Below are 16,993 nucleotides of genomic sequence, written 5' to 3'. Positions count from 1 at the left end.
CTGTGGCAGGAATGCCTATAATCCTTTATAGAGCAGGGTAGAATCCTGTGGCAGGAATGCCTGTAATCCTTCACAGTGCAGGGTAGAATTCTGTGACAGGAGCATTACAAGTACAGGTGAGAAAGCAGATCATTTGGAAATGATAATGGCAAAGAGGGCTGTGTGATTTTGATAACTCACTCGGAGCATTATTCTTGCCAGGCACCAGTGGATCACTGAAGTGAGCAAGACTAGCCAGGTCCCTGCTTGTACAGGGTGGGATTCTCATGGAGGGAGACAAAAGTGATTCAACTACTTACACAGTTATTACTTTGTTAATGGTTATGATAAGGAGAAGAAAGAAGATGCCAAAAATGTGCTTAGAAAGGGGCTCAGTTTTGTCTGAGGAGGGTGGGGAGGCAGGCAGGATGGCCCACTTCAAGGAAGTGATCGTTATGTTGGCATCTGGAAAATTTTTGGAATTACTTAAAAAGGGGGAAGAGCATTCTACAGAGAGCTGTCACGGGCTGAATGGTGTCCCTTCCTACCCAATTTTTATACTGAAGCCCCTAAGCCTGGTACCTCAGAATATAACTGCATTTGGAGATAGGGGCTTTACGGGGCCGATTGAATTAAAATGAGGCCATTAAGGTAGACCCTAGTCCAGTCTGAATGGTGAAGAAGAAATTTGGACATGCAAAAGGAAACCGGGAAGGCATGAGCAGGTCCTATGTGGACAAGCAAGAAGGCAGCCATCTGCAGGAAGGCAAGGAAAGAAGCTACAGAAGAAACCAAACTTGCTGACGCTCTGATCTTAGACTCCCAGCCTCCAGAGATGTGAGAAATAAATTTTTGGGATTTTGTTTTTGTTTTTGTCTTACTCTGTTGCCCCAGTCCCCAGTGCCATGACCTCAGCTTAGCTCACAGCAATCTCAAACTCCTAGGTTCAAGTGATCCTCCTGCCTCAGCTTCTGAGTAGCTAAGACTATGGGTGCCAGCCACAATGCGCTGCTAATTTTTCTATTTTTAGTAGAGATGGGATCTCATTCTTGTTCAGGCTGGTCTTGAACTTCTGAACTCAAGTGATTCTTCTGTCTTGTCCTCCCAGAGTGCTAGGATTACAAACATAAGCCACTGAGCCCTGCCTAAAATATCTGTTTTTTAAGCCACCCAGCCTATGGTATGTTATTCTGGCAGCTGGGTGTTATGGAGTTCTGTTCCAGGATCAGAAAGGTGATCATTGTAGCTGATGACACTCTTTCTCTCTATGGCATGGATAAGTCTGTCCTCTATGCCTGGGACTTACCTGGGGGCATAGAGAGAAAGAGAAAGAGTGTCTGCTCTCCCCTGCAAGACAACGGTTCTGCACTGATTGCCCATCTCTGAGTTTCCTTCTGGGTTTATGGTGCTATAAATTCAGTGTCTCAAACCTTTATAATTCCAGGATTGTAGTTAAGAAATGGGCAATAGAATTATTTGGAAATTTCTTAATGAAACTCAGAACACTTGAGAAAACATTCATGATTTATCAGTGATGATCTGCAAATGTTTATTGAAAGATGGACAGTTGGCTGAATAAACATTCATTGACATTTATTCATAGCTAGCTAGAGAGAACTCCAAAGCTAATATGCGGATAGTAACTATTAGGAATAATACCTAAAATTTATTTAGAAGTTTTCTGGACCAAATCAGTATTAAGTGTTTCATATTAAGTATAATATGTTAATTATAGTATGTTAAGTATAATATGTATTAATAAGTATATTGATTAATGTATAATCTTCATGGCAACTTTTTTTTTTTGAGATAGAGTCTCACTATGTTGCCCTCGGTAGAGTGCTATGGTGTCACAGCTCACAGCAACCTTGAACTTTTGGGCTTAAGTGATTCTCTTGCCTCAGCCTCCCAAGTAGCTGGGACTACAGGCACCCGCCACAATGCCCAGCTATTATTTTTTGTTGTTGTTGTAGTTGTCATTGTTGTTTAGCTGGCCTGAGCTGGGCTCAAACCCGCCAGCCTCGATGTATGTGGCCAGCGCCATAACCACTGTACTACAGGCGCCAAGCCCATGGCAACTTTTTAAGGTAAGCATATTTTGTAAATGAAGAAACTGAGACAAGGGAAGGTTAATCTCTTCAAGAATCTCTAGGTTCCTTTTGCCAAGGAGAGTAGAAGTGGCTGAGATACACAAGGGAAAGATGCAGTGGGTTTGAGTCCTGAATGGGCAGTGCCCTGTACTGAGCTCAGCTCAGGAGATAGCATTGCCAGTCGCTGTCCATGGTAGACCTTCAGTTCTCTTGAATTTGCTTTCTCTCAGTCCTCAACTTCCTGGTTCCTACACCTAATAAAGGGAGCTGCTGGGCAGTGCCTGTGGCTCAAAGGAGTAGGGCACCAGCCCCATATGCCGGAGGTGGTGGGTTCAAACCTGGCCCCAGCCAAAAACCACAATAAATAAATAAATGAAGCTGCTGAGTGACAGACAAGTTGGGCTGTTTCAAAACAGAATTGACAGTTTGTAGATACTTCCCCACTGAGCAGACAATGCACTTTACTGAATTAGTAACTGTGCCTATTCATCTGATTCCATCTACATACCAGCATAGCACTGCAGGTGAACATCAAGTGGCTTTTCTCAGTGGGCCTGATTGGAATTAAGCCAGATTTCTCTTCATTATTGTCCTCACACATGACATATTCACATTTACAACCAATTTCATGTTCCCATCAACCTTCTAAAGAATAGAAAAGGCCATGCTTCAGGTAAAGTTGATTTTGTAGAATCTCCATCATCATTATACTTTTACAGATAACTGCTGGAAGAGAGAAAAAAATCCTCTGAGTTTATTTCCATACATGAGGAGGAAAGAAATTGTCGTCAACAGGGTGTCCAAGTATGGCTGCCAGTGCTGTGCACTTCAGAGATGCACAACTTCAGTGGTGGGATGGGTTATCCCAAATGCAAAAAAGAGGCCTAGTATGTTTTCTAGGGTCCTCTCAGGGGGAAATGAGAGCAGAAACTGGATTTGGGCCACCTGACATGGACGGCAGATGCTCAGACTAGAGTAATGCCCCTTTTTGCTATTTCTTTATTACACAAAGTTCTGAACCCTTTGTAGCAACTGTTCTCCATCTACAATCAATAAGTTTTCTCTGTCCACACTCAAAACTCACTCCTATCTTTGAAATATCCTCTTCCCTCACTTTGCCCACCCACTAACCTAGCTCTCACAAGGTCATTTTATGAGCCAACTCATCAGAATCAACTGGGAAGCTTTGTAGATCTAATTTCAAGCCCTCACCTGGGAATCATAGAGATTCTCATCCAATAACTTTGTGGTGAAGTTAAAGAATATTTTTAAAAACACCCTCTCCATAATATCAAATAAATTGAAAAGTCTCCAGGGAGGTGTACTGGGTGGTACAGTGGAATAAGGAATCCTTTGAATGGCATATCTTTTTCAATATTTTGGATTTTTGTCCAGTGAATGTATTATTTATTCCTATAAAATAAATGTAATTTAAAGTGAATGCATAAATAAATACATAAAAGCATGTTCCCTAGGTGGTTCTGCTACAGTGCCAGGTTTGAAAATTGCTGCATCATCTCATTAGAAGGGAAGAAAATAAATCCAAATTGCTTAGCTCCTTTATCAGTCTTCTAGTGTAGACACCTGCCTTGTATCCCCAGTGCTTAACACAGGGCCTCGATGAGGGTACTCAATAAATGTTTGTTGAATTTAAACCACAGTGCATCTGCACTCTACAACAGTCTGATGTGAGCATGATCTGTTGGGTTCTCTGTGGCTCTTTGCATGCCACCTGCAATGCTGAGGGCCACGCCACCCTATCCTGTGTGATAAATTCCAATTTCCAAATGTCGAGCGCTGAAGAGCATTCCATTGCAGCTGGCCCAAGGAATAATTAGGCACCCCCTCTCATCCTATTCTTTAAAAACATAAATAGTGCTTTTTAAAGATAAATTTGGAAAGGTCCTGGGTCAAAAGTCAGAAGTCTGTATATACAGGGAGTAGCAGGGGTCAGGGACGTCTTCATAGAGGAGGAGGGCACTTTTTGGCTTAGCCCGTGAGAATGATTAAGATTTCAGTGGTTGTTACTATCATGAGAAAGGTGGATTCTGGAGTCAAGGCATTCCAGGTGGAGGTGCATTCCAGGTGGAGGTCTGGGAGTGGTAAAGTCTAGGACATAAAAGGGTACAAGTGGAAAAGTATGTGAGTGTTTGGGGACTATAGAGAGCAGCCAGCTACAGTAAAGGAGAGCCAGGAGGTGCAGGCTGGAGAGGGTGGGGCCAGGCTGTGGGAGGCCTAAAGCAAGGAATGCAGAAGTCTTTGACATGGTATGTACACCCAGGGAACCATATTTATATTATTCTAATTGTTAAATCCTGTTTGGGGAAATAATATTGATTTAGACCCGGTAGCTAAACTGGGCTGCTATTTTAAGCAAGAAATATACCCCAAAGCTTACTGCAAAAGCTCAACAGTTGCTGAGAAAGTAGGCTCTACAGCAAAAGAACAAGTTCCCGAGACAGATTCAGTCAGGTTTTGATGTTGAACCTGCTGAGAATAATGAGGAGAGAGGTAGTGAGTGGGAAGAATAAGAAGATAATTGTTCCTTAAAGAAAGAAATGTAGAAGCTGAGAAAATAACTGTTTTCTCCTCTCAAATGTAATAGGGATGAGACAGGTGATGATAAAAGGTGGCCCCAAATGAGATGAAACATGTAAATGACAGAAATTGATTCCCTGACAATCTGCTATCTATTTTGGGCTCAGGGGCAGAGCCAACCTGGACTTTTGTTCTATATTCCCAGCTCAGTAAATCCCTCTCCTTTTCTCTAAAGCACTTCCTACTGAGGCATTGTTGGGAAGGGTGGGATACATTTTTCCTTCCAGATCTGAAAGCTCCCAGCCAGCTCAGTGTAGGCTGTGTCAGCATGCCTCACAACAGACGCGAGGGGTGCCAGCAACATAAGAGTCCAAGCTAATGGAAAACATATAAAGTACTTTGTGAGCACTCTTTGCCCACAAATGTTTTGAGGGAGGAAATGGGAAAGGAATCATGCAAAATTATTTTCTTTCAGAGAGTCCGTTTCATTCCTCCAGGACAGCAATGGAACCAGGTAAGCATGAATTGCACTTACAATTTTAGCACCCACACCAGATAGTTATTCATTTTGCAGATGAAGCAAGATTTAAGAGGTGGAAGTTACCTTTTAATGCATCTTGATGCAAAATGTCCCCCCGCTTTCTGACACTTGATGCAATCAGTTCCAGCTCTTATAAATCAGGCACATTCCTTAAAAGAATTAGTTTCTCTCTCTCTGTGTGTCTGTTTTAATATTCAAATTCCTATTAATAGCTCTTTACATGGGAGATGAGAATGTATCTAGTCCCTGCTTCTCTGGGACTAGAGCCTGTACTGTTTCTCTGTCTGGCTGAGTGGAACTTCCTTTAGGGTAGCACATGACTGGCTTACTCCAGAGCTTTGTCCTTGGGGACTATGAACTATAGATTTGCTTAGGAAAGGTTGAGGGCACACCTAGAATTGAAAAGAGTAGGGACCAGCACCAGCATGAAGTGTAAAATACGCCTAAGGAGCTCAATTTAAGAAGAAGCTTAATTTAAGGAGGCGCTGGCTCTCAGGGTTGCACCAGCATCGGGTTGGCCCTGGGGGCGTGCTTCCTTAAGTATTGTCCCTAGTGTCTCACTTGCCTCACCCCAGTCCCTGCCCAGATCCTCAGTTTTCCATTCACAAGTACCCATATAGCCTTGGTACTGTATGCAAACTGCTATTTATTCAAAGGATGTATTTCTGAGTATTCTCAAGTATCAAGTTGCTTCATCTGTGTCTTATATTCTTCTATTGGCAATGGCCCCATCCATGTTAACTTTGTATTCTTATTGCTTCATGCAGAGAATCTTAGATGAACTACAGGAAGCTGACATTAAATAGATTTGATAAAAGGAAATAATCTTGAAGTGTTAATGATCGCTTCCTGAATTGACCTGTTTGACAAGTGTGTTTTCTGGTTTTGACTTTCTGAAAGTTGGGAATTTTCTATAAATTTAGATTCCTGAAATTCACTATCCCATAGACCAACCAGGAGTCTAAAGCAAATAAAAGCAGCTATCATTCATCTTTAATGCAAATCCTTCTTGCATAAGCTGTAGTTCAGGGCGATATGCTATAATGCAATGTTTTAAAACACCAGCTCCTGGATTTTCAGGGATGACTAAATTGAGAGCCTACTGTTAACCTCCTGGAAAAGGAGAATCTCTCATCCCAGGGTTCTGATGATTTCTATTAACCTAGCTAATAGCATCAAATCCTTTGTAACTGCTGAATGCTATGGCAATATGATACCATAACTGAATGCCTCCCAAGGCGATTAGCTCTATCAGTATTTTTCTTTGTGACTGTTTGCCTTTATACTTAGAAGCCTTTTCTCTATTTACCTATATTGTTTTTAGTTTTTTTTTATTTTAAAATATACTTAACTCTTAATCTTACAGAATTTCTTTTTGAGTATTTTCTAAGGAGAATATCTAACTTTCTATTTCTCTGGTTAAACAATTTACCCAATACTATTTATTTTTGAGTTTTTCAAACGTTTGAATACATGGTTCCCCATGATTGTATAATAGCCAGATTGTCAAGTAATTAAGGACAAAGGGAAAAGACTTATATTAACTGCAAAGTATCAGATATAAAGCTGTGAATTAATTTGATCATTTTTAACGTTACAAATTCCACATAGTCATTATGTTTTTTACTTAGGCATAAAAAAGGCTAGAAAATAATCTAGTTCTTAGTAGTTACAATATATGTTGGGTGATAGGAAGTCAGTTTTCATTGTTATCTGTATACTTTCTGGGTTTTCTGAATATCCTTAATAAGCATGTATTATTTTTATAATAAAATGATAGCAAGATTAAAAATGTAAAACATTTTTCCTATTATATCAGCAAAGTATACCTACTCAGAATAATTCTAGAAAGGTTGTGGTGATGGCTGCAAAGGTTCTCAGTCTCTCTGAATCCCCACATAAAATTAGAGCAACTATATAGCACATCCATGGACAACATTCACAACAAAACTAGTTGTTGAGGAGCTATCTCCACAAAGCCTAAAGTATAAGCAGGTAGGGACCAGCAACCCACAGCCACAAGATCTCCATGGTATTAGCATTTTGTGGAGGACAAATGGAAACCACTGGCCAACACCTGATAGAACTGAGCACAGGGAACCCCAAATGGTCAACAGGTAGTCACTGGGAATCACCAGAGGCTAACTTGAGAATAGCAGCTGAAATGGGGGTGACAGGCTGAATGCAGGAGTATAGCACTAAAGGGGTGTGTGGGGTGAGGGGAGCAGCAGTCAGTCAAAGCTCCGGAGCTGAATTCTCAAACCAGACACTGGAGATTCCACTAGGACAGCCCACCCTGAGAAATAACCACTGGGAGTGGAATTAAACTCAACACAGACGCCAGGGACAAGGCAAGGCAAAATCAGGGAGGGAGCAGAGCGGGAGACTCAGGAAGCAGGCTGCCTATTTTTGAACATTACAGAACAACAGAAGAGGGAGCTCTGTGAAGTTATAAAAGCTTTCCTGAACCACACCTCATTCTAAAAGTTCAGGAAACCAATTATACATAAAAACGAGCAACAGAAAAGTATGGAGGTGAAATCCATACCAAGTTATTATAAGGAAAAGAACAAGGGGAATAATAACATCCTGCAGACCACAAAAGCTTACTAAAAAGATATGCTCTCAAAACAAAAAGCTGCCACGTACGATTTCGAAACCAACTAAAACGCTGTAAGACATTAAAGAACAATGCAAACCAGAATTTGAAAAACTCCTTGAAATAAGGTGACCAAACTCAGGAGAGGACTAAAAGTCATATAGCCAATTGTGATATTCCTATAATTATTTTTTTCACCAAATGAAGTGAGAGACATAGACAATGAGCCCCAGTAGTGGGCATATAAGGTGTGTGTAGATCTAAAACTAAGTGCGAGCTAAAAAGGGAAACGTGTATTTATAATTACCGTGTGCTAGGACAACGTAGACGTGGTAGAACTCCAAAAAGTATAGGAGGAGAATATGTGAAGCGTATGCAAAAATAACTGTACTGTTTTCAGTAATCACATGTCACCAATAGTATGATTAGTACCAGTATTGTTATTCCGATACTGTTATGTACGTAAACAAAACCCAGGGGATAATTATGGAATATTCCCATTCTATCACCCCTGTTGTTTTTGAGAACCAGGATTCTAAGTACAGAAGAAAGGACATGTGTATGTAATAGAGAAAAGGTTAAGTAAAAATTCTGTAGGCTTAAATTTGGATTATAGGTAGCAAAATGAACTCATGCAGTATTTTCTCTTTACCTATGTGTGTGTATTCCCCAGCTCTGGGTACTAATGAAAATGTCTAGAGACAGTAACCAACTCTGTAACAAGGAGCTAGTTCCCATATTGTGGTTTTAAAATAAAATTTCTCACTAAAAAACACACACAAAAAAAACAAAACAAACAAACAAAAAACCCCTGGGCTTCATAAAGAAATAGCAGATTCCAAGTCTAGAGCCAGAAGGCTAAGATGAGCAGGGAGCAACTCACACACCAGAGCAGGGTGCCAGGAAGCATCAAATCCTACTTGGGTCAGGACTAAAGGCCTTGGGAGCCAACTTGAAAGAAGTTCCTACTGACTAACCCACTAAGTAAATGAAAAGGATCAAGCATTTTTCTACCTTCCCTTTATTAACTGTACCACAAATTAGTTAGCAAATAGGTGAAAGAGGACAAATGTCTCCTTGTAAAATAGTCTAACAAATAACCTGTAATAAAGTGTCTGACTCTCATTTTGATGTCAACTGCTGACAGCTTTTAAGCTCTGCCTCTCTCCCATTCTCTCTCTCTCCCCTGCCCTCTGCCCCACGCCTGGCTGCTATGAAAGTCTGGGTAATCTCTCTTTTTGCACCTATGTAAGATTTGAACCACTTAAGCCCGCCTGTGCACAGACTTCCTCATGTTAGTCCCACCCTCTACTCATAATGAAACCCTGAGCCAGCCTCCTTTCCCTGCCCTCTCCAGCTGCTGGTGTACCAGCCTGCATGCCAGCCCGGCTCACTCCAGAAGCCTCTTGTGTGTGGTGACCCTCATCCCCTCTGGTGTATGTCTCACATCTTCATTCTTGACATCCAAACTGATTTTGGGTGGGAATCCATTCTTTCTCTGTCAGATAGTCATAACAATGACAAAAATAAATGGATAGACTTAGAATTTTCCATTTTGCAACCCTCAATTAAAAATATTTCTAGGCATTCAGCATCAGAGACAGCTAACATCATAAACTGAGAGGAAAATAAGACATTGTGTAGCTTTTACAGGTTTTATTTTGCTGATATGTATTTGGTAATTTAAAATTGTATATAGTCAGGGTGAACAACTTGATGAGCTGATACACATAGCCATTGTGAAATAATCAGAACAACCAGACTACTTTACATATCTGTCCCCTCAGATAGCTCCCATTTTTGGAGGGGGCTAGATCACATAAGAGCTTCCTGTAATATCAAATATGCAATACTTCTTGATAACTATAGTCAAATTATTGTATGTTAGCTTTCCAGAGCTTACCTTTCAGAACTGAAGAAACACGAAGAATCAGTACTTTTAGATATTTGTTTAACGAAAGTCTGAGGTAAAATGGTGTGGGACAGTATTAAATTGACTATTTTCCCAACTCTGGACGGAGATGCAGTGAAGATACGAGCTTATGTTGGAACGTGTTTCCTTCTGTATAGGGAACCCACGAGCGAGTAAAATCCTTAACAGCTTCTATCTGTGATTTTCAACTGGTGTGCCATGACAAGATCTTAGGTGTGCCGCCAAAAATTTTTAACTATCATTATTTTTGAAAGAAGTTCGAAGTATAGTAAGTATATTCTTTTATTTTTACTTTTTTTTTGATCAATATAAGTGTTTCATGGAAGTTTAACTATAGGTTCAAGTGTGCTATGAGATAAAGAAAGCTGAAAAACACTTATACTGAATTCATGCTGCTAAAAGTCTGAATACTTGGCTTACTTGATCAGAAATTATGGTGAGTGAATGACTGTGGATTCCCTCCAACATGCAACCAAGTGGGATCAAAAACACCTGCAGAGGGTCGAGTGCCTTGTTCACGGTTACCCAGCTAGTATATAACAGGCCAGGAAGCCCTCTCACATTTAGCATACAAGTTAAATGCTTTTTCTGACATACCCCCTGCCTGATTTTCATACACATCTTCCATCTGTAGGCCCTAGAGTGCACTGAAAAGCTGGGGGCTCTGGTCTCATTTGTAGCCGTGGCCAGGTTAGCTGGCCTGCCAGATGTGGATGACAACACAGGCCTCCCCGGGCTGTAGTGAAGGTTAGTGAGCTAAGCAGGTAAAGCAATCAGCAGGGCCTAGAACGAAGTTTTTTTTTTGTAATTTCAGTAGATTTAGGGGTGCAAGTGTTTTTTGTTACATGGATGAATTGTATAATGCTGTAGATGGGGCTTTAGTTTATCTGCCATCAGAACTGTGTACATTGTACCTGATAAGTGGAAGTTTATCCCTTACCCCTCTCCTGCCCATGATACTCCATCTTGAGGCAACAGAGTGAGTGAGACTCTGTGATAGAAAGAAAGAGAAGATGGCAGGAAGGGAGGGAAGGAAGGAGTGTTAAATATGTATGTAAATATTAAAAATCTTGGAGAAAATGCAACAAGGCAAACTATGTGTCTTCTCATGCAAATGAGCCTCTGAGCATTGTCCTCCGATCAGAAGTGAGCCTGTGGGGAATGAGAGCTGCTCAGGGAAGTCAGGGCAGCACCCCTCACACGCTGAGGCTGTGTCTTCCCTGCAGGCCTCGTGTACAAAGCTCATCTTTGACTCTAAATTGTTTTGCAATGAATAGTAGAGAATAGCAGGGAAAAGAGACTTAATATTTCTTAAAGGGAATAATAACAGACAATGGAATAACATGACCTTTTTAAGTAGAAAATGTAGAACAGCTTCCCCCTCCCCCTCCTCCTCATAATCATCAGTTGGTTCTGGGCTTGACAGGATGGACTCAGCAACCACAGAGCCCTGAAGTCACTGAAAAGATGCTGGAGTCCACTTGTGAGAATTTTAGTTTCTTAGAGGAAACTGTAAGTTCCAAAGAACTAAATTCATGTCTGTCTTGGTCCATGATAAAACCCTGGCCCCTAGCCCAGAGCCTGGTACATAAAATTTATGTTTATTGATTGTATGAACAAATGCTACTGTAACAGATGAGGACCTATGGAATCAACTCTCCAATATTTAAGCCTTTTTCCCCTAATGAGGGATAGATAGAAATTGTTTATAGGAGAGAATTATATATATGTAGATAGATAGATATAGATATATCAATGTGTATATATACATATCAATGATATGTGTATATATACATACATATCATGATGAATGTATCGTTCATCATGATATGTATGTATATATATATATAAACACTCATACTTTGTTTCACTGCACTGTCTTGCACTTTGCAACTATTCCACTTTTTATCAAGTGAATGTTTGTGGCAATCCTGCATCCAGCAAGTCTTCTGGCACCATTTTTCCAATAGAATATGCTGAATGTTTCACTGCCATATCGTGGTAATTCTCACAATATTAAAAAATTTTTCTTTATTGTTATATCTTTGATGGTGATCTGTGATTAGTAATCTTTGACTTTACTATTATAATTATTTTAGGGAGCCATGAACTGCACCCACATAATATGGCAAACTTAATAGATGTTGTGTATGTTCCAACTGTTCTAAAACCAGCCATTCCCTCCCCTCTCTCCCTCTCCTTGGGGCTCCCTATTCCCTGAGCCACAACAATGTTGAAATTAGGTCAGTTAGGAACCCTACAACAGTTTCTAAGTGTTCAAGTGAAAGGAAGAGTCCCACATGTCTTACTTTAAATCAAAATGATCAAAGTCAGTGAGGAAGGCGTGTGAGAAAATGAAGTAAACCAAAGCGAGGTCATTTGTACTCAACAGTTATTGACGTTATGAGTGCAAAGAACAAGTTCTTGAATAAAATTAAAAGTGCCCTGCTGGTTTTCACACAAATGCTAGCATAGGTATTGCTGATATGGAGAAAGTTTTTGTGGTCTGAATAAAAGATCACATCAGCCACAATCTTGTTTAAAGCCAAAGGCTAATCCAGAGCAAGCCTCTAATTCTCCTTAAATATGTGAAGCCTGAGAGACGTGAGAACGCTGCAGAAGAATAGTTTGAAGATAGCAGGGCTTGGCTTATGAGTTTACAGAAAGGTGCCATCTCCACAGCATGAAAATGAAAATTGAAACAGTAAATACTGAAGTAGAAGCCACAGCAAGTTATCCAGAAGACCTGCTTAAGATAATTGATGAAGGTGGATACACTAAACCATAGACTTTGTAGACAAAACAGGCTTTTCTTGGAATAAGATGCCATATAGAACTTTCATCGCTAGAGAGAAACCAATGCATGACTTCAAAGCTTCAAAGGACAGATTGTCTCTCTTGTTTGAGGTTAACACAGCTGGTGACTTTAAAGTGAAGCCAGTGCTCACTTACCATCCTGGAAATCCTAGAGCTATTAAAAATTGTTTTAGCTCTACTCTGCCTGTACTCTATAAATGGAACAACAAAATCTCGGTGACGGTATATTTGTTTACAGCACGATTTATCAAATATTTTAAGTTCACTGTTGAGACCTGCTCAAAAAAAGAGATTCTTTTCAAAATATTAGTGCTCATTGATAATCCACATGATCACCCAAGAGCTCTGATGGAGTTGCACAAGGAAATGTAATGTTTTCATGCCTGCTAACACAACATCCACTTTGCAGCCTGTGGATCAAAGGAGTCCTTTCAACTTTCAAATGCTTTTAATTAAGAAATACATTTCCCAAAGCTATAGCTGCCATAGAGAATGATTCCTCTGATCTGGGTGAAGAAAATTGAAAACCTTCTAAAAAGCATTGACCATTCTAGATGCCATTAAGAACATTTGTGATTCATAGGAAAAGACCAAAATATCAACTTTACAGGAGTTTGCAAAAAGTTGATCCCAATTCAAATGGATTACCCAGAGGGATTCAAAACTTCAGTGGAGGCTCAGCACCCATAGCTCAGTGAATAGGGTACCAGCCACATACTCTGAAGCGGGCAGGTTCAAGCCCCAGCTAGGCCTGCTAAACAACAATGACAACTGCAACCAAAAAATAGCTAGGCGTTGTGGCAGGCGCCTATAGTCCCAGCTACTCAGGAGGCTGAGGCAAGAGAATCACTTAAGCCCAAGAGTTGGAGGTTGCTGTGAGCTGTGAAACCATAGCACTCTACCGAGGGCAACATAGTAAAACTCTGTCTCAAAACAAAACACAAAAAACAAAACAACCCCCCAACCAAACAAACAAAAACTTCAGTGGAATAAGTCACCATGGATGTGATAAAAATCTTTAGTTTTAACTTTGAAAAGAGGTTCACCTGTGGGTAAAATGCTATCAAACAGTATCACATGCCTCAGAGAAAACTTTTGTGAAAGGAAGAGCCAACTGATGTGGTGAATTCTGTTGTTGTCTTACTTTAAGAAATTGCCATCTCAGCCTCCAGCAGCTACCAGCCTGATTCGTCAGCCGCTGTCAACATTAGGACAAAACCCTCCACCAGCAAAAGATTATAACTTCCTGACTTCCCGATCTTTAGCATTTTTGGCAATAAAGTATTTTTAAATTAAGGTATGTGCACTTTTTTAGACATGATGCTATTACTCACATAAGAGACTACAATAGTAAATTTATATTGACACTATGGTAAATATAAATTTTTTATGCACCAAGAAACCCCCCCGGACATATGACTCACTTTACTGCAGTGGTCCACAGTATCTCTGAGTTATGCTTGTACCCTGTACCAACGTAATAGGTTATCATTAATATGCAGAGAGCCTACCACTTCAATGTTGACACTAGCTAACATTTATTATACACTAGGTATAGGCAATGTGCTGAGTGGTTCATATTCATTGTCTAATACTTATAGCATGTTCTCTCTTATCCCTCCCCCTTTCTCTCTCTCTTCACTTTGCCAATATGAAAACTGAGGCCCAGAATTTATGTGAGATGGCCAGGTCCACATAGCTGGGAGCTGCCAAGTTAAGGTGACTATTTTCATAGTCCACACATACTCTTAAGGATCAAATCAAGAAATTAAAGATGAAAACTACTTCCAGACATCCTCACTATCTCTAAATTGTAGAATAAATAAAAATATCATCAACAGGCAGTGAGCCCAACTTCATGGGAAACCCAGAAAGCGATCATTTCACCTGGTTTGCTAAGCTTCATTTGAAAAGCAAAATAAGGAAGAATAGAGTTCTTCAATCAGACACCATAATCCTGTCTTCAGAGAAGACAAAATCAGTAGCATTAGAGATGAGCGCTACCTTTTTTGACCTGTTGAAAACTTTTTTTTTTTTAATTTTTGAGACAGAGTCTCACCATGTAGCCCTTGGTAGAGTGCTATAGCATCACAGCTCACAGCAACCTCAAGATCTGCCTCAGCCTCCCAAGCAGTTGGGACCACAGGCACCGGCCACAATGCCCAGCTATTATTTTTGTAGTAGTTGTCATTGCTGTTTAGCTGGCCCTGCCTGGGCTCCAACCCGCCAGCCTCAATGTATGTGGCTGGTGCTCTATCCACCGAGCTAGAGGCGCCGCCCCTGTTGAAAACTTTTGAAAAGGTGAAACCCAAAGGCTGCTAAGGGAAATGGAGTCTTGAAGAAAATGGAGTTTTTTTCTTTTTCCAAATTTCTGATAAACTCACCATAAGGAGATTCATTGCTAGAAACTGAAGAGGAAATCACTATTAGTAAGTATATTAATGGGACTTAAGTATTAGTAATAATTTTCATATCATTTTAATATCATTAATAACAAAAATGAAACCAATATCCAAATTGTTATCAATTTGAATATTTTATCTAAAAATGTACAATCATAGAAATTTAATTTGATAACAGATAATAAAAATGGAATTTAAAGGATGATTTCTGTCTTTAATATTAACCATTTAGGGGAAGTAGAAATTGAAGTCATTTCATAAATTCATAAATAATTGCAAAACCAGTAATTAAAGTAAAAGTTTTAAGATTAAAAATAATGAAAAGACTGATTCTCAATGAATATTCAGCCAGACAATAGTGATAAAAATAATTTGAGGGTTTTATAGATGCTCACATTTTTAGAGAAATTTTAAAATTCTCACTTTTTAAAGAAGAATTTATTTTATTCTGAGACTTAATATAATAGATATTTTAGGCAAAATTAAATAATGTTCATATTTGCAAGATCTTATTGAACATTACAAGGCATTGATTCTGAGTCCTGCTTGCACATGAGAATCATCTGGAAGCTTATACAGTACTCATTCTGGGTTCTGTTCCAGATTAATTAAACCAGAATCTCTGGGAATAGGGTTTGGGCATCAATTTCTGTTAAAGCTTCCCCTGTGATTCTATTATGCTGCCAAGATTGAGGATCACTGATTTAGGCAGTGAAAAGTAAGATCATAAACTTGAAGGGAGTAAGAACCATGCATGATTTATCAAACACAGTGCCTAGGGTACCATAGGTGCCCAATAAAGACTGAATGAGTGGAGTAATTTAATAATCATGTGGTGATCTATAACTAGAAAAGCCTACCAATGTCCCCAATGTCCCAACCCCATAAGATCATTTTTTAAAATGCCCATACTGCCAAAGGATCTGAATAGACATTTCTCAAAAGAAGACTTACAAATGGCCAACCAGTATATGACAAAAATTTCAACATCTTTAGTCATCAGTGAAATGCATTATCAAAACTACAGTGAGATATCATGTCACCCCAGTTAAAATGGCTTTTATTCAAAAGACAGGCAGTGCTACCTAATGAATGCTGGTGAGGATGTGAAGAAGGGGGAACCCTCATACACTGTTGGTGGGAATGTAAATTAGTGCAACCACTACATAGAATAGTATGGAGATTCCTCAGATAACTAAAAACAGAACTACCATATGACCCATCAACTCCACTTCTGGGTATATATCCAAAAAAGGGGAATTCAATATATTGAAGAGATACCTGCACTCCCATGTTTATAGTAGCACTGTTCACAATAGCTAAGCTATGAAATCAACCTAAATATCCATCATTCAATAAATGTATAAAGAACCTGTGGTATGTATGTACAATGGAATATTATATGGCCACAAAAGAATGAAATCTTGACATTTGCAATAACATGGATGGAATTGGTGAACATTATGTTAAGTGAAATAAACCAATCACAGACAAATCTCATGTGTTCTTACTTATATGTGGGAGCTAAATATTAAAAACAACTGATGGAGACAAAAAATAAAATGAGGATTACCAGGAAGGGTAATGGGGAGGAGGGATAAAGTGGGATAGTTGATTGGTACAAAATATAGTTAGATAGTTAGATAGAATGAACAATATGTGATAGTATAACAAAGTGACTAATCAACAGTAATACAGGGTCTACTTTAAAATAACTATGAGAGTGTAATTGGAATGTTTTTTTTTCTTTTTTTTTAATTAAATGATAGCTCTATACATTAATGCAAACAGGGGGTACAGTGTAGTGTTTTCATATACATTTTGAAATACTTTCATCAAGCTGGTTCACATAAATTTCATGTCATTTGCATAGTCATTGTGTCAAAACATTTACATTCTATTTCTAGAAAAGTTCACTTGTACCCTTACTAGACAGAAATATAGGTGATCTTTCCGGTTAACCTCCCACCACCCAGCCACCCTTCTTCCCTCCCCTTCCCCACCCCCTCCCCATATTCTTGGGCTAGAATTAAGTTGTTTCCTTCATTTGAGAAGTATATATTAGTTTCATAGAAGGGCTGTGTACATTGGATA

This window comes from Otolemur garnettii, unplaced genomic scaffold (genome assembly GCF_000181295.1).
Source record: "Otolemur garnettii isolate 467f Iridium unplaced genomic scaffold, OtoGar3 scaffold00003, whole genome shotgun sequence".
In the NCBI taxonomy this organism is placed as follows: Eukaryota; Metazoa; Chordata; class Mammalia; order Primates; family Galagidae; genus Otolemur; species Otolemur garnettii.
Note: the sequence above shows the minus strand (reverse complement) of the source record.